The sequence below is a fragment of the Durio zibethinus genome, chromosome 26 (assembly GCF_047325235.1).
Source record: "Durio zibethinus cultivar Kanyao isolate XHJ-2024 chromosome 26, ASM4732523v1, whole genome shotgun sequence".
In the NCBI taxonomy this organism is placed as follows: Eukaryota; Viridiplantae; Streptophyta; class Magnoliopsida; order Malvales; family Malvaceae; genus Durio; species Durio zibethinus.
Genome location: NC_143187.1, coordinates 11404485 through 11431001, shown reverse-complemented (window position 1 = coordinate 11431001; position 26517 = coordinate 11404485). Strand labels below are relative to the sequence as shown.

Here is a 26517-nt window from a genome sequence, read left to right as displayed (position 1 = left end):
AAATGAAAGGTTACCAAAACTTTATAAAAAATTTACCAAAATTGTATCAATAATTAAAAAAATTATATTATAAATTACCAAACTAATATCAAATGTTATCAAAATTTATCAAAATTATTAAAATTTTATCAAAAATTATGAAACTATTAACGAAGGTTAGCAAAACATATCAAAAACTATCAAAATCACAATTATATAAAAAATTATCACATTTTACTTTTATATACCAAAATCAAAATCAAACTGTCAGTTTTTATTATTATTATTATCCAAAAAATATTTATTAAATTAAATTTTTAGAAAAGGAATTGCACGTGTATGCATGTACTAAAAACTAATACTTAAAAAAAATTGTGTTTAACCCACCATAGATCTATAGGCCTGCTACTTGGTGTCGAGGGTATTGGCATGGATACAGAAGTATCACTAAGCATTAGAACAACAGAGTTCATGGTTGGTTTATGAGCATCGTTTTCTTAGACACATAGCAACCCAACACGGATGCCTCTTGTCATTTCACTTCTTGAACCAGAACCACCACTCAACAAACAATCTACTAGATTTAGAGCTGTTCCTTCTCTCTAATTTCTCCGGGCCTGCAAATTTTCAACAATTAAGTAGTGAGAAACATTGTTTTTGGTGTTCAAAGTCGTAGAGTTAGCAGGCCAATGCAGAAAAGCACAAGGGAAATACCACTTACATAGGTTAGAAGATCCACCCCGTCGTTACCGAAGTGACTGATTTTGTCACCACTATTGATTTCCAAAATCAACACACCAAAGCTATAAACATCGGACTTAAGTGAAATTTTCGCATGCTTTATGTATTCGGGAGCCATATATCCACTGAATGCAATAAATAGAAAACTGAATTCGAATTGACTAAGCTCTCAATGAATGTCAAATTGTCTAAAATTCTTTTTTTTTTCACACTCACAAGCAAAAATAACGAGTACTAGGCTACAAGTAAATGCTTTCTCAAGTTAGTCATGTACTTCGAATGTTCCTGCAATTCTTCTAGTGTTATCGCTAGTTAGATCAACTCCAAACAATCTTGCCATTCCAAAATCAGAAATTTTAAGATTCATTCTGCATCTAATAGAATGTTTGCAGCCTTTAGACCACAAATATTAATTCGATACCAAGAATTTTCATGAAGGTAAAGTAAGCCTCGAGCTATTCTTGTTATGATTTTGTATCTTCTATCCCAATCTAGCTGTGGATGTTTGACTGGATCTACAAATTAATGAAATCTTATGACAAAAATAAGATATTATTAATGATTATAAGAGGTTTGACAATTTTAACTCTTCAAGATCTACGCAAAAAATCAATCGGATTTTAATTCTTAAACTGAAATGAATTGCAGAAATACCTAATAGGAACTGATCCAGGCTTGAGTTAGATACAAACTCAAATAGAATAAGCCTTTTTTTTTTCTCCAAGCAAAACCCTTGAAGCCTAACCAAATTCCTATGATGAAGCCTTTGTTGCACATGAAGCAATAATCACAACAATACAGAAGCAATGTATCGCAATAAACCCACAGCAATAGAAAACAATCAATAATCAAAAAAGCAGAAAAAATAAAACACACCAAGATTTACGTGAAAAACTCTCCAGTGTAGAAGAAAAAATCACGGACCACCAGAAAAATCTCCACTATCAAATAATGGATATACAAAGTTTTTCTCTAGCTAAAACTAGAGCTAATCAATAACTAGAGAGACAATTAGAGAAATCTCACCAAATAAGTGACTCAACAAATATACCTTGAATTTGTTCTTAGAGAACTTCAAACCCGATCTTTCCCGTTCAGAATGTAGAACTTTGAACATAAACCTGCTGATAAAATTTCAACTCAATCAGATCACGGATCGACTTCCGTTCAACTAACTCTCCCTTCTCTTTTTTCTCTATGCTTTTCCTAGCTTTTCTTATTTCTCTTCTTGGTTTGCATACACCCCTTAAAACAATCCCACCACTTTTTTATTAAGTAGCTAGGGCTCTGTGTAAAAGGAAAGATCAAAGCCCACAGCCTTTACTTAGTCCAAAACCAATTACATGGGACTAGATCCCATTTTCCTAACAATCTCCCCTTCCAGCCCCATTAGGAGGAGATTCATCACCATAACAGTTTCATTTTGAGCTTACCTTAGCTAGGGAACTCATACCGACTAAGTTACTACAAAGCTCAAGCTTTTCCCTAGGAAGTATTTTAGTCAACATATATGTTACATTCTCATCAATATGGACTTTCTCCAATAGCATCTGCTGTTTTTCAATCACTGAACGTAACCAATGATATCTAATATCAATGTGCTTTGTTCTAGCATGGTACATGGTATTCTTACTCAAATCTAAAGCACTCTGGTTATCACAAAATATCACATACTCTTTCTAATTCAACCTCAATTCAAGAATAAAATGTTTCATCCAAAGCATTTCTTTACCTACTTCGGTTGCTGCAATATACTCAGCATCTGTAGTTGACAAAACAATACACTTCTGTAACTTAGACTACCAAAACACAGCTCTTCCTGTAAAAGTGAACAAATACCCTAAAGTAGATTTTTTACCATCAAGTTCGCCTGTCATGTCAGCATCAGTAAATCCTTCTAGAACTGGTTGTGAAACTCCATAAGTCAATCACATTTTTTAAATGCCTCTCAAATATCTAAAAATAAATTTCACTGCTTCCCAGTGAACCTTTCCCGGATTAGAAAGAAATTTACTTACTATACCAATTGTATGAGCAATGTCAGGCTGTGTATAAACCATAAGATACATTAAAGAACTGACTGCAGAAGAATAAGGAATACTAGATATAATTAGTTATTTTTCCTTAGACACTGGACAAGATTTCTTACTTAGATGAAAATGGTTAGAAAGTGGACTGCTAACTGATTTAGCATGTTGCATGTTGAATATACTAAGCACTCATTCAACATACTTTTCCTGTGACAACCATAGCTTTTCAACTCTCCTATCTCAGATAATGTTCAAATCGAGAATCTACTTTGTTGGACCTAAATCTTTTATATCAAAAGACTTAAATAATTGTTCTTTCAACCTGCAAATCATACTAGTATCTTATCCCACAATCAACATATCATCAATATATAATAAGAGAATAATGAAGTTACATCAAGAAATTTTTTAACATACATACAAGAATCCGCTGTCATTGTTTTATAGTTATGACTCACCATAAAAGAATCAAACTTCTTGTACCACTTTCATGGAGCTTATTTCAAGTCATTCAAGCTTTTCTTCAATTTGCAAACTAAATACTCTTTCTTTTTCACTTTAAAACCCACAAGCTGGTTCATATAAATGTCCTCCTGCAAGTCACCATATAAGAATGCAGTTTTAACATTAAGTTGCTCAAGCTCAAGATTCAAACTAGCTGTTAATCCCAATACCACTCGAATAGAACTCATCTTTACAACTAGAGTAAAGATCTCATCAAAATCGATGCCTGATTTCTGAGAAAAACTTTTTACTATCTATCGAACTTTGTACCTTACTAGTTTATCATGATCCTTTTTCAACTTGAACACTCATTTATTCTTTAACGACCTATTCCCTTTTGAAAGTTTAACAAGATCATAAATATCATTTTTTTGTAATGACTCCACCTTTTTTTTTTATTACTTTTAACCAGTGCTCTCTATCCATAGTAGTCTGCACATCTTAGAAGCTTTCTGGCTCTCCTTCACTAGTAATTAAAATAAAATTTAAACTTGGATACCTGATAGATGACTTACGCTCTCTAATAGATCGCCTAAGCTGAGACTCTACATCACTTGATGTCAAAGGTAGCTCTTCATGCTCAACACTCTTAGGTAAAGAAGATTGCTCTCCCTACTCAAAACTAATTGTATTTGGCCCATCATTAATCATGGCTGGCTCATTCATATCTTCAGGTTCTATTTCTTGTTCATTTTCACCATATGTGACTCTTTTCTGTGAAACCCCTATCGATGTTGAAACATCACATTCAACAGTAATCCATATAGTTTTTTTATTTTTCTCAAGATCTGTTATGGTTTCTATTTTATGAAAGACCACACTTTGCTTCCGACTATCTTTCTCTTCACTAGATCTTATACCCTGTAGCCAAATTTCTCATTACCATATCCTACAAACATACACTGTGTAGCTTTACTGTCAAGCTTTGACCTCTACTCTTTCGGTACATGCATGAATGCTTTACACCCAAAAACTTTCAAGTGAGAGTATGAAGTATCTTTTTCTGTCCACACTCTTTCTGAAATGTCAAAACCTAAAGGAACTGATAGTGACCTGTTAAGCAAATAATAAGTTGTGTTGACTATTTCACCCTAGAATGGCTTTAGTAATTTTATCATCCTCAATATATATCTGACTTTTTTCACAATGGTGTGATTCATTCTTTCAACTACATCATTATGCTATGGTGTTTCAGATTTTGTTATCTCATGCCTGATCTCATACTTTGAACAATACTCTTCAAAGTCTTTGGATATGTATTCCCCATCACTATCAGTCCGAATACACTTCAAGGGTACCCTGTCATCCTTTCAATCATGGTATAAAATTTTTAAAAATACTGTAATACCTGGCTTTTGTTTTTCAACATATACATCTAAGTCTTACGTGAAGTATCATCAATAAAAGTAATAAAATATCTGTTATCACCTAATGACTTAATTTCAATGAGACTACATACTTCAGAATAAATTAATTCTAATTTATTTTCTTTTCTCTGAGACCTCTTACGAAAAGAAACCCTATGATGCTTACCAAACAAATAATAATCACATGAATTAAGAGACATACATTTGGTCAAAGAAATGAGAGATTGTCTTACCAAAACCTGTAACCCTTTCTCACTCATGTGTGTCAACCTCTTGTGTCACAAGTTTACTGAAGCATCATCCTCAATGGTACTTACTTGATTACCATTCAATTACAACTATGTCTTATACATTGTGCAGCATAGTTTTTTACTTGTAATTACCATAGATCTTTTGATAAGCTTTCATTCCCCATTCTTTTATCGACTTTCATATCCCTCCTTATCAAAGACATTAATAACAAGTAAGTTCATTCTCATATCTGAAATATGTCTGACACCCCTCAAAGTCAACATGCAACCTGTACTAGTTTGTACAACAATATCATCAATCTCAATAATCTGTGACACACTCTTATTTTTTATCTTAGTACAACCAAAGTCTCATGCTTTGTAAGTTGTAAACAACTCTCTTTTAGGAACACAATAATATGTCACTCTTGTATCAACTATCCACTCAATGCTGGGATCACCAACATGATTATAATCACCATGTGTATAAATCAAAGTAACTGAATCACTATCTGAATTCACTACTGCAACATTGTCATCATCTAAACTCTTACTTTTCTTATCTTTTCACTCTTGCATCAAGATTTTACAATGTCATTTTATATGACATGCCTTACCATAATGAAAATACTTCACTTTATCTTTAGACTCGGATCTATGTTTAGACTTGCTACGATCTTTTGAGTTTTGACCTCTGTCGATATTTTTGTCCCTGTTCTCTGTGACCAGAGCTTAATTCTCAGGATCTACATCTTTTCGCCTTGCTTCTTCATTAAACATACTGTCTTTTACCATCTCTAATATTACCTTGTAATTAGGAGCTGAATTAAGAATAGTCACAACTAGAGTATTTCAACTGTCTCACAATGAACCCAAAAGAAACAACGCTTTCATTTCATTATCCATCTTAAGCTCCATAATAGTCATCCGATTAAATATATCTTGAAAATCACTCAAGTACTCTGTAACATATCATCCATCCTTGTACTGTAAAGTTACAAGCTTTTTAACAAGCATAACTTTATTCATACCTGTTTTTTTCTCATACAATACTGTCAATTTTTTTCAAACAATGTGAGCATCTGACTCCTGCTCTACATGATAGAACACGCTGATATCAATTTATTTTTTAATTGTAGCCAGCGTCTTTCTACCTAGCTTCTTTCAGCTTTCATCTTTCATATCTGTTGGTTTAATCGAATCACCTAATACTAACTCATATAAATCTTTGCAGTATAGATGATCCTCCATCATGGGCTTTCAAATTGAATAATTTGATGCTGTCAATTTTATCATGAAACCTGTATCATCTTACATGATCTCAAACAGAATTTACTTCTGTCTTGGATTACTTCTGTATCGATGTCTCAAAATAACTCTTGCTCTGATATCATTTGTTGCGCCTAAAGCAATAATCACAATAATACAAAAGTAATATATCGCAATAAACCCACAGCAATAGACAACAATCAATAATCAAAAATGCAGAAAAAATAAAGCATACCAAGATTTACGTAAAAAATCCTCCAGTGTAGAGAAAAAAATCATGGATCACCAAAAAAATCTACACTATCAAATAAATGATATACAAAATTCTTCTCTAGCTAAAACTAGAGCTAATCAACAACTAGAGAGACAATTAGAGAAATCTCACCAAAAATATGTCTCAATAAATACATACTGAATTTTTTTCTAGAGAGCTTTAAACTCAATCTTTACCGTTTAGAATGTAGAACTCTGAATCATAAACCTGCTGACAAAATTTCAACTCAATCGGACCACGAATCGACTTCCGTTCAACTAACTCTCCCTTCTCTTTTTTCTCTATGCTTTTCTTAGCTTTTCTTCTTTCTCTTCTTGGTTTACGACACACCCCTTAAAACAATCCTACTTCCTTTTTAAGTAGTTAGAGCTTTGTATAAAACGAAAAATCAAGACCTATAACCTTTACTTAGTCCAAAACCAATTACATTAAGCTTGACCCCATTTTCTTAATAGCCTTGCCATTAATAAAACTTTATTTTTAAATTCCACTCCTCCTTGTCCAGAATCATAAAACAGCCTCTTTACAGCTATCTCTTGGCCGTCATGAGGCCTACCTGAAATAATTTTAACAAAAATGAAAAAAAAAAATTAGAAACTTTAAATACAATTAATGTTTCAATATCCTTAAACTGAAAACGATGATTGGCGAAACCCCTAAATTGAAGGCATCACTTGCCTGCCATGTCAATCTCTAATTACGTACGTACCTTATAAACAGCACCATATCCACCCTGCCCAAGCATGTTACCTCGGAGAAATTGTCTGTTGCCTCTTTGACTGATTTGAAGTGAAGTTGCAATGATTCCAAACCGTCATCGTTGTCCGTAGTTTAACAATAACGTCAATTAACACATAAAAATAAAAGTACAAACAGAATTGAATATTAAATTAGTATTTTCTTTTTCTTTTTTTAGCATAATGTATCACAACAACAATAATATTATTAATAAAGAGAAAGCTGAGATCTTCAATCTAGCTTGATTATTATTTTTTCTTCTATTAAAAGTTTTAATGTGTACGTAAAACGCAAATGGAGCGGACACTTTGGAAACTTTTGCAATAGATTTATTCAAGACGGAAAAAGAGCATTAGCAATGCCTGCCATGGTTGAAAACCAAAAGAGCAATGGTGGATTGTCCCCCCAAAATCCAAATAGAAAATTACTGGTAACAAGTGGGCTGCTCATGGTTACCAAATTTCGATCCGTCAGCTAATTAGTCCATCTATAATATATTTATTTTCTTAAATTCTCAAACTAATAATATTTTGATTTAATCATGAGGGCCGCCCACGTGACTTTAGAGTGTCTATCTGTGATTTTAACAGAGGATATATTTATCAACAAAATATGGTAAATATCAGCTTACAAACAACGTATGATTGGCCATAAGAATGCATGATGAGAGGCAAGGCGAACAACAAGGCAAATCATTTTGGTGAAGAAAGTATGATTTATAAACAGCGTTTTGTCATTAGAGTGGAACCAGACCGTCTACAGACTGAAGATGCCATTAGGCATAGCAAAAGATTTGTTTTCAATGGACTCCTCTCTATCAATTTTGGGCTTCACAATTCTCTCTTCTTTTGGATTAACTAAAGCACTAGCCATTAATCGGCTGAAAAACTCTAGCCCAAAGGCCTACAGCTCGTTGTCCACCCCTTCACATTGGACTTAGGACCAATTTTTGGTGTAAATCTAGCCCAGGAAAAAGGCTCTTTAAAATGGCCCATGGGTTCGTGAGGATACTATCAAGGCCACCCCTTGGGCTTTTAAATCTGACTGCAAGGGGAAACTGACCCGTTCTAGATCTGTTTTCTTTTTCTTTTTCTTTTTCTTTTTTAAGAGATACATGATTTTCATGAAATATTTTGGAATTTATACAAAAGCCAATCTATTTTATTTCTAAAAATTCTCGATCTTTTTTTTTTCTAATTTTTTCTTATTTCTTTTAAATAAATAAAAGATTCTTTAACAAATACGCCACAGTTCAAGTCCTCATCAATCAAAAGACGCAAAACTTGTGTAACGTTCCATATCAAAGAAGCACTGAATTTTGTAGACAAAGATAGAAAATATGTAAGTACCTTGTTCAAACTTTTATCGAGGATCTAGCTCTGAAACTGATGCCTCATTGACCGAGACTTAGATTGATCAGATATGGATGACTTTGACTTCATTTCTGTCTCGGAATGCATAGAAAATGCAGGTCTCGCTGTTACTGGGAGAGAGATGGAGTAGCTGCTAAGCATAATGACAGCAGTGGCCATATTTGGATTATGAGCAATATTTTCTTGAACACATAGCAATCCGAGATGGATACATCTCATTATTTCACTTCTTGAACCATCCCTCGGTATTGGATCTATAAATTCCAAAGCAGCCCCTTCAGTCCAGTTTTCCCATGCCTGCAAAAGATTTGGGAATATGAACTTAGCACAGAGGTAACCGTAAAACCTACACTATCCTTTTTACCAATTCTAATCCAGTTATATCATAGACAACAGCGAGGGGCAGCTTACATGGGTTAGAAGAGACTTTCCTACTTCTTGTTTGGAGAAGTTATTGATTTTTTTTACCACTAATGATTTCCAAGACCAACACACCAAAGCCATAAACACCAGACTTAACTGAAAATTGTCCATACTTTGCATACTCTGGAGCCATATACCCACTGAAGACAACAAATCAATCCATAAATAAATTAATAAATGAATTTGAATGGTTTGCTAAGCAAGGATCTTGTGTTCTAGACTCACAATTTGAGGAGTGTAACAACAAAATCTGCTCATTCTGGTTATACTTACAAGGTCCCAACGATTCTTCTGCTATCAGCTTGACTTTGATCGACTGCAAACAGTTTTGCCATACCAAAATCTGAAATTTAAGGATTCATCTCTGCATCTAACAATATATTGGCTGCTTTTAAATCACGATGGATGATTCAATATTGAGAATCTTCATGAAGATAAAGAAATATCTTCACTATTCCCTCTATAATTTTGTATCTCTTCACCCAATTTAGTAGTACTCGTTTGATTGGATCTACAAAATTCACAAAATTCTAAGACTAAAATGCATTCAAAAAGTTTGTACTCAAGATTAGTCATGAACAGAATACAATAACTAGAGATTCGCAATGAAACATTGTCTTCAACTGCATTCTGCCAAGACAAGCAACCTAAATAAAATCAATAGAAAATTCAATTGGTATACTCAAAAGAATTGCAACCATACCGAATATAAAGCAGTCAAGGCTTGAGTTAGGCAAAAACTCATAGATGAGAATCCTTTCTTTTCGTTCCAAGCTAAAACCAAGAAGCCAAACCAAATTCCTGTGTTGAAGCTTTGCCAATAACTGGACTTCATTCTTCAATTCTTGTTCTCCTTGTCCAGAATTTCCAGACAGCCTCTTAATGGCTATGTCTTGTCCATTTTGAAGCTTACCCTGATAGAATATGTAACAAAAAACAATGATCGAAAAGACTAATTTCCAATTCCTAGTATTTGTTTTCAGGGGAGTAGTTATGCTAGCAAGTTTTTTTTTTTTTCTTTTCCTTTTCTTTTTATTTCTGGCACAGATTGAAATACTAGATTTAGCACCTTTTGATAGAAATTTTGAGATTTTGTTATGAATGGAAATTTTGAAAGTTGAGTGAACAAGACACCATTAATAGTGTTAAGCAGAAAAAAGAGACCGCAAGGTACTCCATTCCTTCCAGACTTTGTTGCTAAGTCTTGACCTATTAATATAAGGGTCTCTTTGGTTATGGATGCCTTGTTAGGCAGAGTGGCATACAAGACGGCAGTACCATGGCAGGGGAAGCCATCAAATTAGAGGCTTCACTTTCATATATTCAATAATTCTTTATCTTTTTCTTCCGTGCAATACTGAAAATTTTCATACACCAAATCTTAAATTACCTTATAAACAGAACCAAATCCACCTTGTCCAAGCATGTTTGCATCCGAGAAATTTTCTGCTGCAACTCTTACGACATTGAAGTCAAATTGCAACGATTCCACAAGACTCTTGTCATCTGCAGATTAACAAAAGAAGCAATTAAGTTATAACAAATGAAAAGGAGAGGAAAGAACTTGCAAATTTTTCACTAAATGGTGGCTCTAACTTCATAGCTACTTCAAGCTAACTACAGCCTTTTGTTTTTGTTCAATGAAGTTACTCAAATTTAATTTCTAAAGAAGTATAAAACCAAAATTAACCTGCTTAAACATTGCAAAGAGGTTGATTTTGTGAATTAGTGAAGCTAGAATATAACAAAAATAAAAAATAAAATAACTTACGTTTATCATCCTTACTTTGTTTTCTTCCTCCCCTTGGTGAGAACAGCTACTGCAAGTATGACAACTGCCACGAAGATGACAATTGGAACAACTATAATGACTAGAGTTTGGGATGAACTGCCTCCAAACTCTGCAAAAGCAGAATATTTGTATGTAATTTTTTGACAAGATATGTATTAAAATTTTCATCCACATCAATTTCTTCATGAAACTTGCATGCCATCAAGCAGAACCGTAATTACCTTTTGCGATTGTGGAGTTCACTGGCGGCGGAGGAGTACTACCAGGTGGGGGTGGAGGAGATAAGGATGGAGCGGTACTAGCAGCATTAGATGCATAGAAGGAATACAAATCCCACCGGAACCAACAGTTAGGCTTCTGAACATAACCTCCTTGCTTCCCCTGGCAACATCCTTCATAGGTACTCACGGATTCCCTTAGGCAGGAATTACAATCCTTCTGACATAAATCAGGGGTGCACTGCATTAGTGCATATATCTTTTGAAATGCTGTAAGAACTGCTTCCCCAGTTGCATACTTAAGCCTGAAAGAGCCCATGGAAGCCTTTCTCGCGACACTATCCATCAAACTCTCCCAAACCGTATCAAATTGTGTTAAAGTCGATTTGATATCGTTCACGTTATAGCCAGTCTCACTAGACTCTAGCTCCAGGATTCCAAAAAACCGGCGATCTGCATAGCGTACAATACATGGGGGATCCCCTCCCCATGAAATGGCTTCTTGCTGGTTGGGGCACTGAGCTGTGAGATCATGAATTGAGGAATTGACACAGCTAAAACAAACATCTGAAGAAGAGTCTCCTCTGCAAAGCCCAACAGCGTAAACTTGGTCGGAGTCTTGGCCAAAAGTGGCAGTAAAGAAACCCCCTTTTGCAGAGACATTGCCTGGGAGAGAAGCGAGAATAAGGTCCCGGTTTTTGCCATATGTACTATTAGTTGTGAAATTACCAGTGTCATAGCATTTTCGAGCAGTGCCAAGACTGATGCCTATAAGAAGATGGAAGAGAATTGAAACACAGCTTTAACCCACATTTCTTAACTATGCCAGTTTAAAAAAAAAAAAAAAATTTGCCTCAAATCTGATAGAATTGAAATCCTTGTTGCCAAAAAAAGGAGATGGGAGTTGTTACTTTCTGGTTTCTCGACTTGAGTTGGAAAAAGGACTTACACAATTAAAGTCACGCAATTGATTGGCCAAAAAGAAATTAATTTAGTCTTCGAAAACGTGTGAAATTCTCAAATCCCAGTAATTACATCTTATCGTCACTTGCCTGAGAGAGAGATGTCTAGTGAGTTGAAAATCCAGCCTGGTGATGTCGCATGGCAAACCCGCAACAATGAGACCGTCATTTTGAGTTATTTCGAGTGCCTTTCGCTTATATTTTATTATAATTATATAATTAATTAATTATAATAAAAAATTATTAAAAGTGTAAATTTTATATATTTTTTTAATCCTATAAAAAATTAAATTCTAATTGTTTAATTATATTTTAATAATTATAGGGTGATACTTTCCGTTTCAGATTGCTTCTTGAGCCGTTCGATTTTTCACAATGACACCAGCGGATTTGGGCTTTGCGCTTTTTTTTTTATTTGTCAAAGTCAAAGTCTTCCTATACCAAACCAAACAATTGATTGCGAAGGGGGAAGGATTTACTGCAGAAGCAGAACCAGTCAGGTGAAATTGGGTGCTTTTGTCAGATTTCCAACTTACAATGAGTTTGGTTTTCCTATACCAAAACCATTCAGTACGGAAAGCCAAAAGGTTTGAAATGGGCCTCAAATTTGAGAGAATTGAAATGCGTTATTGAAAAGACCTGTTATTTTCTCGACTTGAGTTGGAAAAAAGACTTGCGCAATTAAAGTCACGCACTTGATTGACCAAAAAAATTAAAGCCATGCAATTTTTTCCTTATATATAACTTCCTATACTAAACCATTCAGTACGTAAAGCAAACACGTATGTTCATGGCAATTGGGATAAGTTTTCCTTTGTTCTCACTTTCTTTGAAGTTTGTTTGTATTTATAACCCAACTGTATAAAAGTTCAGAGGTTAATAAAACTTATATTAGAAAATTTTGTATTATACAAAATTTTAAAATTTATTCATTCTATTGTAATTCATAAAAGTTTATTTTTTTATTATTTTAATTTAACAATCCTAATCCTATCATAAATAGTATTAATTTATCATCATTAAAATTGATAACATGAATTTTGACCTACTCACATATGTGTTGACTAAATTTATGTAAATGACAAATTAAAAAAGTTTATAATGTTAACATAGAAAAAATAATGCCATGTGGCAAAAAAATTCCAAATCACATTTCAAATCTTGTTTCTTTTATTTTTCATAAACCACCATAATTTTCCTTAACAAAAAATACAACTTTTTCTTCTTATTTAACTTAAAAAAAAAAAAAAAAAAAAAAACTCAGAAATCATAAACCAAATTTTGAAAAACAAACCTCAAATTCCTAACCCTATTTTCTAACCAGTTGAAGATCCTAAATCCCTAATAGTATACACACTAATTTGAAATCTTAAGAGCTAGATACTAGAAATCACAAACCAAAAATCATCAATTGGAATCAAGTATTACCATTTGTGTGAAACCATTGATCCCATTTTCCTCATTACAATTTTGAAGTGCGAAACCATATGCTTTTGTCCAAGGGTAGCGTGCTCCGTTAAGGTTTCAAACTCAGGTTCAATGATTCTATTTTTCTTATCTATTTATCATTGAATAATTTCATACAAATGACTACAATCTCTTTTTTTTATTAATGATATTTTAATAGAACTGAAGAAAGCGATTTTTTGAATATCCTAAAACATGATTGCTACATTAAATAGAGAAAGTTGGTTTACAAGTTAGGATTACACTCTTTCATACTATGTTTGATTTTTTAAAAATGCTTTTAAACATGTTTGACTGAAAAGTTGAATGGTGGTCCTATCTGTCTATCAATAATGCTATGTGGTCCTATAACTTCATGTTGTTATTTGTCATGTTCAATAGCCTATTGTATTGTTATAATGGCTACAATTCCTGCAATGTTTATTTATTAATTATTTATTTATATTAGTTAATAATGCACATTAAACATTCTTGCAACATTAGTTTTTGTACAATAAATAACTTGTCTGGTTTATACTATATGATTTGTCTCTTGAATCATGTATGTGTACCATTTGTTGCATATGTATTTGTTTATTCATTTTTGTATAATGGTGACATAGACATTTATTTATTCATTTATTTTTATGTTAATTATCACATGTTGGTATGACTTGGGATCCATGCCAAGTAAAGTACCACCATAAGGGATAATTCAAAAGAATTAGTATTTTAATTAGATATATGAATGACTTCGTAAATAAATTTGATAAGAATCCAAATCGAATTTGTTATCAGAAAACACTAAGGACTATGAAGATTTTAGTTTATGATTTAGAGAATAAAGTGAAAATTTACTTTGTGGAGTCTAGTAAAACATTAAAAAAAAATATTTAAGTTGTTAACAAAATATGATACCAATATAATAGACTTGGCTAACTAATTAAATATGGGTAGGCCAATAGATATTTATGTAAAACAATTGAATGATAGATTTGATAATGACATTTTAGATGCTCTGCTTAAAACTATTAAAATCGGTGATAGTTCAAATGACAATAAAGATGAGGTTGTGATTGGTAATAATAAGCCAAACAATCAACCTAAACTTTCTACACCTATAGTAGCCGACTTTAATAGTGGTTCAAATGGAGAAAAGCTAGTTGAGTCTATTAATGAAGTTAATATCTACAATGAAGTTAATGAAGTTACTATTGAAAAATGCCATGTGGCTAAAATGAATGCTGGAACGAATGTTGCCATCGTAAATATGATTAATACCTATGTAATTTGTAGAGGAAGTGAATGTGAAGGGATTGAATATAGGTGGTGTTAATGATAAGGATAAAAATGTAAATCAAGATGATGATAAGAGATTGTTGGATATAAATTTGGTTTGTCATGATGAACCTAATGCTGATGATGATTGAAGGAAGCTAGGCAAAATTTACGGGTTTATGCTAAGAAAAAGCATGGCTTAAGTGATAATGAGTTAAATAATGATGATGCTAGCCCTGATGGTGAAAAAGTACAAGATATAGTTGAATATTTAATGGTAGACTTTAAAACTGATAAGCTTAATGGGTATAAGAGTGACTACATTGATTCATCAAACCCTAACCATTTCACTGACACTAATGATAGATTTGAAGAAAATGATACATAAAAAATTTAGTCTAGGAACACTTATTATAATCACAGAGTTCCATTGAAAAATTTTATGCTTAGACTTAAATTTGACAATCTAAAATTGTTTAAAGAAACCCTTTTTGATTTTTTAATAAGAAAAGGATTTGAACTCAAGGTAAAAAAAAATGAAAAAATTAGAGTTAGAGCTATATTTAGTGCTAAATGCTACAATTGAATTGTTCTTTGCTCGTGATGCAATATTAATATGACATATATTATAAAAACATTTGTCTGAACATTCATGCCTACCCACTTCAAAAAATAGAAAGGTGATAACCTTTATTATTGTCAGAAGGTTTGGTGAACATATTAATGCAACGCCATTCATTAAAGCTAAGCATTCAAGGGCACTTGCTAGGAAGGATTTAAAGGTTAGTGTTACCTATGATGTTTATAGAATAGCTGAAAGGTTTATTATTAAGGGATGGAAAAGAAGTGTAAAAAGTAATTTACATTTTCGAATGATTATGTTGAAAAGCTGAATTCAACCAAACTATAGAGCACTATCTTTTTTACATCTAAAAAGCCCACCTTTGATTCAATGCTTTCATTTAACAAACTATATATATATATATATATGTTTTAGGGCATTGAAGCAAGGATTTTTAGAGATGCAAATACATTATTGAATTTGATAGGTATTTTCTTGAAAGGCCGGTTAAGGGTAAATTGCTTGTATCCGTCAGAATGAATGAAAACAATCAAATGTTTTTAATAGCATAGACAATGAATGAGAATATTACGAACTGATCATGGTTTATACAATAATTTTATGATGATTTAAATATTACAGATAGACTAGAATGGACTAGGATGCACTATTATAAATGACATGCAAAAGGTATGACACTTGTACTTTTTTTAAAAAAATTTTATACTTTAATATTTAATTAAATTATGTACGTCTTTTGAATTATGTATTTAATTGGTATAATTGTTGTATTCTAATAAGTTTAATTATTTTTTATTTTTTACTATATTAGAATTTGATAAAATCTATTAAAGAAATATTGTCACATGTGAAACAGAAGATGTATGTTAGGTACATCTATGCTAGGTGTGAGAAGAGTCATAAAAGAAATTACCCATAATTACAATTTTGGATATGTACTAGGTTTCTAAACCAACCTGAGTTAAATAAGTACTTAGATATTATTGAAGGTTTTAATGGAGGGTCTAGAGCAAAAGAAAAGTTACTAGAGAAATAGCTTGTCAAATATTGGTGCCAAACTTTCTTTAATAACATCGTATGTGATGTCATTGATAACACAATGTGTGAAACTTTTTGTATTGATTAGGACTATTAAGGCTTAGAATTAATAAAAATATTAATTAGGATCTTAAAAATTGATGTTTGACTCCAAAAACAACACAAAAGTCTAAAAACAAGATTTGATGGCATTTTTGTAAATTTGATAAAAACAAGGTCGAATTTTAGGTGTGGGCTAGAATTTAGGTTTAAAGACCATCATTATCATTTTTCAATAAAATAAAGTCAAAAGATATGGAATAGAAACATCAAAAGAAAAATGCGAAAATACCTAAGTTGTTCGAAGAAGGGTAAATTTATAATTTTACGTTACATGGTGGAAGAGCTCCATATACAGTTAAGGGAATGTGCTGTAATTAATGCAAACCTTTAGATTTTTTTTAACAATCATCCAAAGGGCTATATTCATAACTTTACTTGTAAAATTTGGCATATAAAGATTACACTTAATTGAAAAGATGATGTTTGCTCATCATTAAAAGAAAAAAAATACCAAAAGCAAAAAGACAAAATAACCTTTTTTATTTTTGCTAATCAATCCATGGTGTACTATAGTTGTTAATGCTGAGCATTCAAAACAACCTTTTTTAATTTGTTTTTATCTTATTGCTAAATGGTTTGTGTAAGACATTTATGGAGATCCAAACAAAAATCAACCATTACAAGTGCCAAAACAGCTCATCTATTTTTGTTAAGACAAATGTAAATGTGTTACCATATCTAAATTTTTTATCTTATTGCGATATTTCAATTTCTACACATACTTTTCTTGGCATTTGCAGATCATTTCTAAAAGTTCATAGACAAGAAAGAAAAAATGAAAAAAAGATAATTTTTACCACCCTGGTGAAGGTATTGTGTTATACTAAGACCTAAGTAGTGGGATATCAATATTCAACAGTGGGATATCAATATTCAATGTAAGTTAATACTAACTTGTTTGTATTTTATAAGATAGGATTTGAACCATTAATATATTGCATTTCAATAAAGTAGTTTGAAAGACCTAGTAACTTGATTATAAGAAAGGTAAGTCTGGTCAATACATCACTAAAACCAACTTCTAGTAGTCACCTAAACCTTGAGATGAAGAACATGGCTATTATTAAAAGAAAAAGGTTATTCTACCATTAATCATATTCTATTTTTGTTTTTAGGAAAAAAAAAGAACTATGTTCTAAAAAACATGTTAAAACAAGTGAAAAAAAACAAGAAATTGATGCACTCTCAACAAAAGAAAATCTTGCACCAAATCCAACTAAAAGAAAAGAAAAAACTTAAGGATGAGGATTCACCATTTTTGTAATGACAATTTGCACAACAAACCTTATTTTACTCTAAATACGGAATACAAATCTTTTTGCATAGCTTTTGTGGGATATTACTTTTTAAGTTTTTGGTACAAGTTTAGCATTTTTTTGTACCAAGCTTGAATTATAAATTGTATGCAATAGCATTCATAACAACTACTGGTCTAGAGTTATGTACCAAATATCATAGTCATTTTTTGTTGTATATGCAAACAACAATGTTTAATTACATATATTATGATTCATGGTTTGAAATTAAAATGGAAAGATATAGTTTTATTGTTTACTCATCTTCTATTTATTTATTATAAATGATCATATATACCTTGATGCTAACAGATGTCATCCAATTTTGTTGCACATTATCAAATTCACTCAGATTAGTGTTAAAACATCATGATGCGATCTTATGATCAAACCATAACAAAGAGTTTCTATTTTTCCTTACAATAGAGCCACAATCAAATGCAATAAAAATTTGCACCATAGATATCACTTGAATGAAAGATGATGATAGCACTAAACATTACATCATTCATACATAATTAGTTATGGCAAAGACAATACATCATTCACCCTTATTTAGACATGGTAAAGCCAATACATCATTCCTATTCATATTATCTTTACCAACTCAAAATGTAAAATACAACATTAACAATGTAAACATCAAAGCAATTTTATACATCTTTTTTGCCTTTTTTTCTATTCTTGCATCTACCATAACATTCTTCAATTTCTTTTGTAATAGCTCATTCTTAGTGTTCAACATGATAACCTTGTCAAGTAACTCATCAATGTTAATGGCTATTCTTTTACAAGCATTTTCATTATTTAACTCAGTATTCATTCTTTTCAATGTTTTATTTTCATTTTTTTAATATTGATTTCTTCCTCTTCAAACCTATATTAGCATCACTTAAATAAAAAATCCACACTGCCATATGTTCATCAACAATTGGTCTATTATGTCAAGCAAAAAAATTGACACCAATTTCCTTACCTATATCGACCTTTTAATTTATACATTATATTATCATAGCAAGCATAATCTTATAACTAAAAGGCTTTAAACATCACAACCAACTTTACAAACAATTTCAATATACAAAAATGCATATTTATTTCATGTATACCTGATAGTTGTTGCAGTCAAATAAACGCCTTCTAGGATTATCGTCACTTATCGAGATGACTAAAAAAGTATTCAATTTGCCATAACAGTACACTAAGTCACCTCTATAATCATAAATTACTATAACACAGGTTAAATTGAAGTCACTTTAATTTAACATTCAATCTGAACATCAAACATATTAAAGTAAATGTGAATTTTTGCTAATTTAAGGTTTCACATTCTTCAAGTTATGAAAATTTTCAGGAAAATAAATAATATTATAATTTTTTAAAAAATAACACAATACTAAAAAATAAATTTCTTGGACTTGTTGTAGTTTTTCATCAATTTTACTCCCTTTAATCAATTATCTAAACATATCCATCAAAGAAAAATATTTACTTTCCAAATTCAATCACAATCGTAAACAAGTTAAACCAAATTTGATTGACTATGTTAAAGAAATAAAACCATCTAACCTTTATAGATGTTTTAGATGAGCTAAACCTAATCCTAAGTACAAAAGACAACATTCATTCAAATAATCTCCAACTTTTGAAACCTTACTCATTTCAATCAATGCTATCAAAAGCTTCCTCATTTACAATTGATAACTTTTAAAATTTCAACTTAAGGTTTGAGAGTGTTATAGGGTTAAGGATTTGATCTTCAATCAGTTAGGAAATGAGGTTAAGGATTTTGGTTTTTTTTCAAATTGTGGTTTACAATTTTAAAGGTTTTTTGAAGTTAATTAAGAAGAAAAATTTTTATTTTTTGTTTTTAGAAATTATGAAAGAATCTTAGTTTGATTCTTTTTTGTTACATGGCATTATTTTTTATATGTTAGCATTATAAACCCTTTTAACTAGTTATCCAGTCAGTACGCCCGACCAATATACACATTAGTGAATCAAAATTCATGTTATCGATTTTAATGGTAATAAATTGGCTCCATTTATAATAGGATTATATTATTAAATCAAAATAGTAAGATTAAATTTTTATAAATTACAATAAGAATTAAATTTCAAATTTTTGTATAATACAAGCATTTTTGGAATAACGACCAATTTTAGAAGACATGTGTGTGTGTGTGTATATATATATATATATATATATATATATACACACTAAAATAATTATACATAAAGAAATGGAAAATGCTAGAGCAACAATAACAAATATACCTTCTAAATACTCAAGGCCATGAAAAGTCACGTAATTTCATTTTCTAAGTTGTAAACCGGTAACTTATGATAATAAGTTGACTTCCACGGATAATTTAATAGGAAAAGAACATGTTTTTCACCTTTCAAAGCCCAAATTTCAAGAAAATAATACTATTTTTTATTTCATTTTTTAGGCTTTGATGATATGTCTTGTTTTTCCAACATTTAATGTAAGAAAAAACTTAAAAAAAACTAAAAATTAATTTGGAATTATAGTTTTAGTTTGGTTTGGATTTTTTTATTATTCAATTTGAATTAAATTTGAATATTAAATGTACACATTAGGTTTGGATTGAATTTCGGATCTAAGAATAAAAACAAAAAAAATAATCGAGTTATATATTTTTATTATTTTTTATATTTTTTAAATTTTTATAAAATAAAAATAATTATGAAATATCTAAATTTATTTAAATATATTAAACATCATATTAAAATAATATATAATAACAAAAAAATTAAATTTAAAAATTAATAAACCAAACTGATAAAATTATATTCGGATTGAAACACATGAAATTTTAATTCAGATTTGAATTGAATTTTAAATTTTTATAATTTTACATATTATTCAAAAAAAATTGAATCGAATTTAAATCAATCCGAATTACTATCACCTCCGCCTACCTTTAGTTTTTTTTTTAAATAACAAAATCTATATTTTTTAAGATTTATAAATAAAATATGAAATTTATTTAGCTTAAAATTTTATTTTGATTTGACTTTTACTAATTACTTACTTTATAAATAAATGTTACATTTTAATTAGTTATAATTTTACTTTATATTCTTCTTTAACTTTGAAGTGATTTTTTAAAAAGTAAAATAAATAAATAATAAATATAACAATTTATCAAACTTTAAACCTTTACTTTTATTTTATGTTCATATATTTTTTATTTTGAACATAAATTATATCTAACTATTTATTTATATTCTTAGTGTTATTAAAGTGTTACATCGTGATATCAATTCACTTGAAGAAATTATCTAAAAATATTATAATAAACATAAAATAAGAAATATTTATATCTTTTTGCATTTTAAACATATTTTTTATTCAAAAATTACAAAAGCTACCACTTTTACCTGTAAAAAAATTATAGGTAACTTTTTTTTTAAATACTAACTTCACTTATCAAAACCTTTTTTTTTTAAATGACTCCCACCATATTATGAGTATGCTAAATTTTAGTAGATGTGTACGTCTTTACCTATAATATAACACTTTAAAATTTTATATATATTTGAAATTGTGGTACTTTTAATGATATAAATAATTATAAATAAAGCGATTACATGTTTATTCATAATATGACTAAATAAAAGTAGAGTAATAATTTAATATATTATTAGTGAAGTTTTTTAATTTCACAAGTGAATAAAAAAATTAACATATATCTATTTTTAATGATTTTTACTTTTTTTTTTAATAACACCATAAGAGATATGTATCACTCTATTAATCTTGTTTGTAAAGTTTAAAAACTCTATTATAAATGTATTTAATAGCTTCTCATAAAAGAGGTAAAATGTAATAATGATTTTAAGATTAAAAAAAATACCAATTAAAGGTTTTGGTTGGTATTTTTAAAATATCATAACCTTGTGTTTAATTTATTGTCACAAAAATTATTATCAAGGTGTAATTATACAAAATAATATATAAAAATAGTTATTTAGGATTAAATAATTTAAGAAAAAATTCATATTGAAAAGTTGGACTTGAATAAACAAATTTTTGAGCAATTGAAAAAAAATAACTAAAAAGTGATCAATTTTCTATTTCTACTTTATGCAATAAAAAGAATTTTAAAAATGGGTAAAGATAAAATTGGCAAAGGAATATATAATTTTATTTTTTTATGGCAAAGAAAGTTATTTTGATTAGAAGACCAAAACAGCATAAGGGTATTTTTGTCTCAAAAAACTTTTGAGTAAAAGCCAACGGAGTGTTCTAAATGCATCCCAAAATATGCTTTATACACCTTATATTTTGTTTACAAAAATATCTTTAAGTGAAATGACATATTTATCCTTTAGTATATGACAAATTTAACCATGTTACACCCTTTTAAGTTTTTTTTTTATCTTTTTCTCCTTCTCTTCTTCTTTTCCTAGTTATAACAATTAGTATCTAGGAACACAATAAATATGATATTGACGGAGGCCAAGCAAGCAAATCATGTTGGGATTGACAAGCAAGCTTGTGGTTGCATTATTAAAGGCACGCATAGATTACTTTGTACTCACGAAATTGTAAAACATATAAAGGTGAAAAGTCTAATTTTTTTTATCTAAAATGCATCTTCATTGGAAGAAGTTGGATTTAATCTAATGCCAAGTTAATGATGTCTCTAAAAAGTTAACCATAGTGTGCAAGGTTGACCGCATCATAAAACGGTTCAACAAATGTGATAAATTTGTAAATTAGCCATGAAAATAAAGTTGTGAGAACTTGGCGGCCCATCAACAACTATCTTAATTCCACCATTAAAGATGGCTTAGATAAAAAGTCACAAAGTTGTGAAAGCAGATACCTCTATACGACGTGATCCATCACATCAAGAGATTATGTTATCAACTCGGGATAGTACATCATTATCAACCACTACAAACTCAGTGAAAATGACAACACAAATCATTAAACATCATGTTCAACGTCCTAATGGTAAACTGAAAATGCGATATTTAGATATATATACAGGGTATTATTGATGTTGAGATAGATGGACATTATAGTTTTCATTCTATTACTAAGTTGTTTTTATTGAGATTAGATGATTGGGTACAGATGTGACAAGATTTAATTAATAAGCTTGATTGATATTGAGGTGAATATGTGACTTTGTATGAATCCATAAAGCATACAAAAGAATTGTTAGAAATATTATCATATTTTGACATCTGTGCCCCATACGACAAATGGGTGACCTTGCCTGATATGGGTTATTTGATTGTGTCATGGTATAACGTCATGCTAGTCCACATGAATTTAAAACAATGCTTGACTTATCTCTTTATTAGATCTATACCACCGACACTATTAGAGTACAAAGTCATTACAATTGGATTTGTTAATCATTGTCATTTTGTGTAGTTATTGGTAATTTGATTTGATACTTACTGTTTATATTATTGATAAACATATTATACTTATCATTTATATTTTGCATAGGTATTAATGAAGTCATTCTCATCAATTCCTCAAATTGCATAAAACTGGCGTAAGATTCATTATACTTGTACTCGAGGATGAGAGGTTCTATATGCACCTCATATTAAGGATTTCAAGTTATTTTTTGTAAAATCTCTAATGTGGCAACTCATGAAACAATACACATTGATTAGTTAGTTTGGATTGTGTTATATTACATGTGTTATATAATGGATGTGTTATACAAATTTACAAAATAACATCATATGTTTGAGGTATAAATATAATAATATCTTACTCTCTCTCTCTCTCTCTCTCTCTCTCTCTCTCTCTCTCTCTCTCTCTCTCTCTCTCTCTCTCTCTCTCTCGCAGCCCCTTGAGTTAAAGATATATACGTGAAGGACAAACGGGGTGTGCTATCATCATTGCAATAGGTTGCTATTAAGCATAATCGATACTATCACTGATGTAATAAGGAAAGCTAGTCGATGTAGTGGATGGTAAGCTTTAAGTCAAAACAGATGCTGTCATTGATGTTGGGGGTCTGGGCAATGGGCTAAGAACGAGCATTGACAGTCTGACTAGTGCATGTATAGATACTGGTGGTAGGTGAAAATAGGCATAAGTGGTCTGGATGGACCATGTGTCAATAATAGTGGTAGAGTCGATGTTTGAGTAAATATTGTCAGTTTAGACTACTGCTACTAGCTATTGCAGTTGATGACCCAAACAATATAACATGTATTCTAATAATTGTGTTTTTTCATACATTGACACCTTATTTTAATCCATTAAACAAAACATGCTCAAGCAAAGACAAAGCGATTAAACACTACCATAAAATATTAATAAAGTAATCAATATCGATAATATATAATTAAAATTAACAAAGTCATCAATAACCATAAGCTTATAAAGTTATAACTTACAATATCACTAATAAGCACCCTATCTATCGGTTGAGACTACAATTTAAATATACATTTGGGATTTTGAATTTGATTATAAGAAATTGACATAAACCAAACATTATAATCCAATAAACACTCATCCTATTTCTGATATTTTTGGCCTCGACAACATGTAAATCCTATATCTTCTAGTACTAGTTCAAAAAGTTATATGCAACATCATACGTGTTGGATGATGAACCTTGTTTAGCTTAGGATAAGGCTAAAGGAGTGAAAAGAATGGTTTGTATAAATCTAAATTGTTTAAAACCCTCTCTAGATAATATAGCTCTGCGATAACCTCATACTTGATACATCTCATAAAAAATACAATATCATGTAATAAGTGTTCCTTTTATTGATCAACATATGGTTCCCAACACACATCATCTACCATTAGGACATTTAATCACTCCTTAAGGCTTGTAATATATCAGCACAAGTACAAGCTTTCCATCATTGAACACATGATTGATCATCTGTGTATGTTAATATAGCTACTGGACTTAATGATGAAAAATGCTCGTAAATTCACACCTACATAAAATACATGAGTAATCATTAATCACATCATTGTTTAATAATAAATAAATCAAATAATTATAACATATATTATGACTAATTATAAATACGTACTTATAAAAGTGACAGATAACCAACAATCTGATGCACATTTGCTTTGCTCACAATACCAAATTGTTTGTACAAATATGTTAGGCAAGTTGTTTCCCAAAGCATATCTACTAATAGCATTAAAATCACTTGGTAAGATTAAATACGCTACCAATACTTTCGTCTCACTCTTATCAATTAAAAAGGTACACCATAGCAAATGGTGTAAAAAAGCCTTGGATGCATACTTTATTGCTTGATTATTTGATATATTTGTTATATTTTTAAAAATATCTCACAACCACTGTAGCCTCATAGCGAGTCCACGAGCCCTATTAGTTTTTGCCATAACTTTAGATGCAGAAACTCCCAAGTAACCTAACCAACAAAGTGATCACCTTATTAATTGTCAAATAATTAATTGAAATCATGATTCCCATGATCGAAATATGTAGAATCATGAACACATCATCCAAGGTGGTGGTTATTTCTCTAAAAGTTAAATGAAAGGTATTCATCTCAGATTGCCACCTTTTAACCAAAGCTAACATTATCATATTATTCATCAAATGATAGGTGCAACGATAAGTAAATCCAACTTTGACTTAAGTACATGGGCTTGAATAAATGAATGTGATGCATATAAATACCACTACTGTAATTTAAGTCCATAATTGATCAATTTAACAGATATCGCTCCTATAACAACATCACCAATAACATCACCAATAGCATCATTATCAACATCATCTACAATAAAAACAACAATCAACTTATTCACTTTACAAAAATAAACTAACAAGGACAAATTATATGATTCAATTTATTACTTGACTATTTTATATTTACACTGCAACATGAGATTTGAAACTTTTAAGGATAGACATATCGATTAAACTTTAAAAAAAAGATTAAGAAACTTTCTCCATCGTATCATTTCCAATACTATCATAATACTTATAGGTGATAGTTTCCTCATCATGAGTGAAAGGTCGAGGCTGTAGAATATCATTTCCTATACAATCCTCAACTGACTCACTGTGATCTACTTAGACTCAATATCTCTTCTCAGAGGTAGTTGGATGCCTCTGACTTGGATCAAGATTTACTGTGATATGTCTATCTCCTCTGCTAATGTCTTTCCTTTCGTTCATATGTCTCCACCTCTCGTGCAAGTCATAAATGATGTGAGATAGTCATAAAAGATGATTTTTAATCAACCAATAAAAAAACAGTGAATAAGCTTACAAATATTTTTATCCATAAGCCTTTTAAGTCTTATGGATATCCCAACTACATAAGATTTGAAAGACTTATAGAAATTCATTTTCATAAGTCTTTTAAAGCTTACGGATATAACTATCTATAAGACTTAAGAGGTTGAATTTTTATAATCCCTTTAAGTCTTACAGATAATAATATCCGTAAGTTCTGAAAGTGCTTGATTTCAATAAAAAAATTTTGAACAATCATATAAACAACTGAATATACAAATTAAATAAACATTTAAATGATCTATTAAATCGTTCTTAAACTAGTGATTTAAAGGTTGACTACCTGATTTTTGGTTGAATTAAATGTGGATTTATAATTTAAAGATTGAGTTGGGGTGTAATGGAGAAAATGAATGAATAACAGAAAGAAAGAAAGAACGAGTAAAAAGGTATGATTAAAATTTTAAAATATTAAATTAGGGTGTAATGAGTGAAAATGAAATTTTTATTTATAATTTTAAATGTATTTAGTGATTGGGCATATAGTGAAAATAAAGGAGTATATATAGAACTTCCCAAAGCCAACTCTCTTTTACTTTCACTGTACAATAAAAAAATAAAAG

The 26517-nt window shown here is 30.3% G+C and overlaps 1 long non-coding RNA gene and 1 pseudogene across 2 annotated transcripts; both read right to left on the bottom strand.

Moving 5' to 3' along the window:
* Positions 1–366: 366 nt before the first annotated feature.
* On the bottom strand, positions 367–1152 carry LOC149511343 (uncharacterized). Its single transcript, XR_016333963.1, has 2 exons — positions 701–1152; positions 367–596 (listed from the first exon to the last, which is right to left on the bottom strand). It is a non-coding gene; the product is annotated as an uncharacterized LOC149511343 (long non-coding RNA).
* Positions 1153–6398: 5246 nt separating this feature from the next.
* Positions 6399–11979, bottom strand: LOC111275149 (cysteine-rich receptor-like protein kinase 34; annotated as a pseudogene). The gene is made up of 8 exons (XR_016333962.1): positions 10942–11979; positions 10700–10829; positions 10319–10434; positions 9632–9842; positions 9202–9439; positions 8917–9068; positions 7104–8802; positions 6399–6950 (listed from the first exon to the last, which is right to left on the bottom strand). The product of XR_016333962.1 is annotated as a cysteine-rich receptor-like protein kinase 34 (transcript).
* Positions 11980–26517: the final 14538 nt, after the last annotated feature.